This window comes from Dermacentor silvarum, chromosome 1 (genome assembly GCF_013339745.2).
Source record: "Dermacentor silvarum isolate Dsil-2018 chromosome 1, BIME_Dsil_1.4, whole genome shotgun sequence".
Classification (NCBI taxonomy): domain Eukaryota; kingdom Metazoa; phylum Arthropoda; class Arachnida; order Ixodida; family Ixodidae; genus Dermacentor; species Dermacentor silvarum.
The window spans coordinates 449,040,877-449,046,263 of record NC_051154.1 but is presented as its reverse complement, the minus strand read 5'-3'; positions in this window follow the sequence as shown (position 1 = coordinate 449,046,263).

Sequence of the window (5,387 nt, the reverse complement as noted above, 5' to 3'; positions counted from 1 at the left end):
GTACTAATTAGGCGAGGTCTCAAGTGGCGAAGGGTAAACGAGACATGTAAAGAGCATTTATGGATTAGTGGTACATGGCAAGGTAAAAAGACGTGGCTGGGAGTAGCTTACCTATGGACAGGTAGTGATAGCAGGGAAAAAAATAAGGAATTGGTCGATTGCATTAGAAGCGATATTAATGAGTTCAGTAACTCGGGCCAGGTGATATTAGTGGGAGATATGAACGCGCAAATGGACGATTTAGACGGATATACTGATTACAACGGCTCTCTAGTGCTGGATTTGTGTGATGAACAGAACCTTATAGTAGTTAACAGGGAGAATAAGTGTCATGGACAGGTAACGTGGCAATGCGGAAACAGGCAGTCATGTATCGACTACGCCTTAGTCTCAGAAATGGTCTACGAACAACTGGAACAAATGATAATAGACGAAAATGGAAAAAATAGCCTGGGAAGCGATCATAGACTTTTAGCATTAAAGTTTGGGAGAGATACTAGCGCAGAACATGAACCAATAGCCTCAGAGTTTTTAAAAATGAATGACGAGCAAATAACAGAGATCGCAAACAACATAGAGAAGAAAATTGAGGCTTTTCCTACAGCAGTCTGGGAATATAAGGAACTGGTGGAGGTTATGCAGCATGAAATAAGGCGGACACGGCAATACAATTGTTGGATTGGAAAGAGGAAACCACGTAAGTGGTGGAACAAGGAAATTAAACAAGCTATAGAAGAGCGTAAAGAGGCATCTAGGGTTCATCGAGAAGCCAAAAAGATGGGATTACAAGAAGAAGAGGTGCTCCTTAGATGGAATACATACAGAGAAAAGAAAAGGGTTGCGAGTGAGCTCGTGCAAGAGAAAATTAAATGCGCAAGTGAACGTTGGGTGCATAACATTCACAAAAGAGACAAAGGCGCCCCAAAAAATTCTGGAACCATATAAAAGCACTCGGAGATCCAACTAGAAACTCGCAAACGGCTATAAGGGATGAAGACGGTAACATCTATGAAGGCGATGATGCGCTGCGGTACATCACAGACGTTATCAGGCATAACTTCGGTACGAGAAAAAGTGTAGTTCAGACAACAGATCCAGCAACAACAGAGAGGCTTGAGAGATCAAAGTTCAGCATAGAAAGCTTCTATTGGAAAAAGGCAGCAGAAAATGTCCCTAACAACACGGCAGCAGGACCCGATGAAATCCCAACACAGCCAATCAAAAACCTCGGTCCAAAAAGCAAGGCACTGCTGACTAATGCCATAGAGCAAGTGATTAGAACAAAGAATATTCCCGTTGGATGGCGTGAAAGCAAGATGAATCTCATCTACAAAGGCAAAGGAGATAAGGATAAGACGAGCTCGTACAGGCCAGTTACAGTAACGTCGGTGATATATAGAATGGCAATGCAAGCCATAAAATTAGAACTGTCGAAGTGGGTGGAGGAAAACGGTGTATTGGGGGAACTACAGAATGGGTTCAGGCCAGGCAGACGCTTAGACGACAATATGTTTGTACTAACTCAGTGCATAGAGATTTCAGTAGCTCAGAGAAGACCTTTATGGGTAGCATTTCTAGATATTAAAGGAGCTTATGACAACGTAGACAGGGAATTGTTGTGGGATATTCTTCAATACGAAGACATAGATGACGATTTCGTGGAGCTGCTGAGGGAGATATATCGAGACAACCAAGTACAAGTGGCATGGGAAGGCCGAAAAGGAAATGAAATGGTGGGAATTCACCAAGGATTGAAGCAAGGATGCCCTCTGTCACCATTGTTGTTCACGCTTTACGTCAAGGGCATAGAAAGACGACTGGAAAACAGCGAATTAGGTTTTGATTTATCCTACATGCGTAATGGACAAATGGTGCAACAGAAGGTCCCTGGATTGATGTACGCAGACGACATTGTGCTACTAGCGGACAATAAAAAATATTTACAGATACTTGCGAATATCTGTGGGAACGCAGCGACAAATCTAGGCCTTAAGTTTAGCACAGAGAAATCAGGGATTATGATCTTTAATGAACACACGAGTAACTTCGTGGTGTCGATTCAACAGCAAGTAATACCCATAGTGAAGCAATATAAGTACCTCGGCGTACACATAAACGAAGGAAAGAATTACTCAAGCAACCACCAAGATAATCTGAAAATAAAGGGGAAGCGGAATGCAGCATTAATGAAACACAGAGCACTGTGGGGCCACAATAAGTATGAGGTGGTGCGTGGAATCTGGAAAGGAGTAATGGTGCCAGCGCTAACATTCGCAAATGCCATTATATGCTTAAAATCGGATATATTGGCGGGTTTAGAAGTTAACCAAAGATCAGTAGGCCGGTTGGCTTTGGGAGCACACGGTAATACGACAAATGAGGCAGTTCATGGAGACATGGGTTGGGCCTCTTTTGAAGTCAGAGAAGCACAAAGCAAAATTAGTTTTGAAGAAAAGCTCAGGAACATGGATGAAAATAAATGGGCGGCTAAAGTGCACAAGTATCTCTACATGAAAAGCGTGGACACAGAATGGAGGAAGAGGTCAAGGAAGTTGGCAACCAAGTACAGGATAATCGAAACTGTAAATAGACAACCAGGGGTCATCAGAAAGAAAGTGAGAGAAATAGAGACCGTGAATTGGATGCAAAGAATGGAAACGAAAAGGACAATGGAGATTTACAAGAATGAGAAGAAAGAAATTAGAAGGGAAAATCTGTACGATAACACAAAGGGCAGTGCCTTGCTATTTGAGGCTCGAGCCGGTTGCCTAAGGACGAAAACATATCGGAACAAATATTCGGAACTAGATGAGACATGTGTATGCTGCAGTAAAGATCCAGAGACCACTCAGCACATCCTAATGGAATGCGACGGGATCAACCCAGCGAGAACCGTAGGTAACGTGCAACTCCCAGAAGCGCTTGGGTTTAAAGTGGAAGGAAACATAAACAGATCAGCCGTAGAGATCAGCAAGAGACGATTAGAGTACTGGTGGAAAAAAAGCAGGGAAAAGATGGATACGACCTGATCTCTTAAAATCATAGGCAGCGGTACAAGCTAAATTTTTGAAAAAGGTATACAAAAATGCGAGATAAAGAACATGTGTAGTATACCTGATTAAATCAAGCAGGCTAGGTGACTATTTGTCGCCACCCCGTTTCAAAGGGGATGCCAATAAATCATCATCATCATCATCCAGCTTAGCGGCGCCGGCGGCTTGGCATTCCTCTGCCTCCGCGAAATTTTCGTTCGTAGTGGAGTGAGTAAATCTCAAAGCGCGAAAAAAATCGTTATTTCACATTAAAGTGATAAGTGTACCAGGCTTCGCTAACATGAAGGTTCCTTGTGCAGGGCGTTGATGACGTGAACACGGATCAATCGGGCAGCACTTACAGCCCACTGAAGTTACCCTCGCGCTCGCAATTTGTTTCGTCCGGTCTAGCCGTTCATCCAAGCATAAAAAAATGAAAGTGTTAGCCCACGTGCTACCCCTCGATCAGAATAAAATAGTGACTGCACCAGAAAATGTATTTCATGCTTATCGCTGCTTCCATTCACACTCAGAAAATCGTTCAATCATCGTTGCGCGAATTCAATGTGGCCGCGATATAAATAAAGAAATGAAACGGCGCAAGCTTCCGATATGCAGTGCACTAGAGGAAAGTGGCTGTTCATGGCTAGAACTTAAGATGAGAATGCACATCAGCTATGTAAAAACTCTTTCAAATGGGAATTTATTAGGCGGGACGAAGGCAGGCGTCTATCTTGAATTAGAGCATCACTACCACAGTTAAATGATGAAAACCTGAGCAAATGCCTTTTTTATTCCAATTCCACTTAACATAGACCATGTATATTATTCATTGGGCTTTCGTCCATTGAGGACTGAGTGACTGACTCTTGCAGGATCTAAAAAAAGAAGAGAGTAACTTTCTTTTTTCTTAAATTGCATATGAGAATGTGCCAATGTAAGCGTGTTTGACAATGGATGCTACAGCCTGTCCACAAATACACTTACACCCACCACACAATAATCCCATAGACCTTTTTTCTTGCATAGACACAATACGAAAAAACTTTTGCATGAAGCAGCTCGATAATTTTAATAGGCGATAACCATCCCAGAAGGTTGCGGTCTCATACACTCCCACAATGGAAAAATTTTTAAAAACATGCAAGCGTGTAATATGCACCGCACGCGCATTGTAAAAAAAAATTCAGTAGCCAAGATGGAACAAATTTGAAAATCAGGCGCACATCTGCACAGAAACCAGCAGTATTTTACACGGTGCATAAATATTTCAAAATATGCAAATGTCACGTAGCTGGACAGAACCATAGTAATGTTGTTGCCGTCCCTCGGAGATACTCGGTTATTTTTTACATTTCACCTAATTAGATAATTAGTCGTATTTATTGATCAACTTCTCAATTATTATAATTATATTAAAAGTGTCAATGAGAAAATTGTAGATCAACATCAAAGACTCCCGATACAGCTTTGTATTGCTCAATACGCGCTACGTAGAAGTGTTTTTCCGAGCATGAAAGAAGCTCACGAATACACGCAAAGTGCCTCGAGCGGCCAGTCGCACGGCAATATTGCTATATTCGTGGGTTTCGTTCACGCTCGGAAAACACTTTTATGTATCACGTATTGAGCAACAGAAAGTTATACTGGGAGTTTTCCACGCTGCTGTACAATTCTCTTGTTCATACTTTTTATCCAATTATAGCATTAAAAGAGTTGATTAATCAATTATGAAAATAATTATGTAATTAAGCGGAATAAAAAAATAATCTTAGTATCTCCAAGCGACGGCAGACAACATTACCTTGGTTCTGTCCAGATACGTGACATTTACATATCTTCCAATCTTGATGCGTGATAGTAAACCACCCAGTATATATCTTTTACATGCAGCAAAATTTGCACAAACTACTGCGGCACACAGGAGGTTCTCTCTTCCGCAGCGGCTTTCGAGGTTTATTTGGCCGTGTGAGGTTCTTTGGACAGTTTGGAAATAAGGTGGGAATCCTTCTATCGAGCGCTCCGCGTAATATTGCCACGTGTCTAGCGCGGCGATGACGACGGCATAAGACACATCGGCACTTATGAAAAACATAGCAAGAAGAAGAAGAAGCAGTGACTAGCGCGCGCTATTTTAAAGCCGTCCCCTAACAGATGATTATGAAGAATTTCAGGATGTAGACATGGAACTTAAGAGTATGAAACGCACCAGATCTCCTCCCCCCATAATTTCCCCTAAGTCAGAACCTAAAAAATTTTAAAAAGAGAATCTTTCCAAGAAAGACTTCTTGAAAGAGAGCATTTTAGAGCAGGCGGTCTCCGCCACCGTTCTATCTTCACCATAGGCTCTCTAAA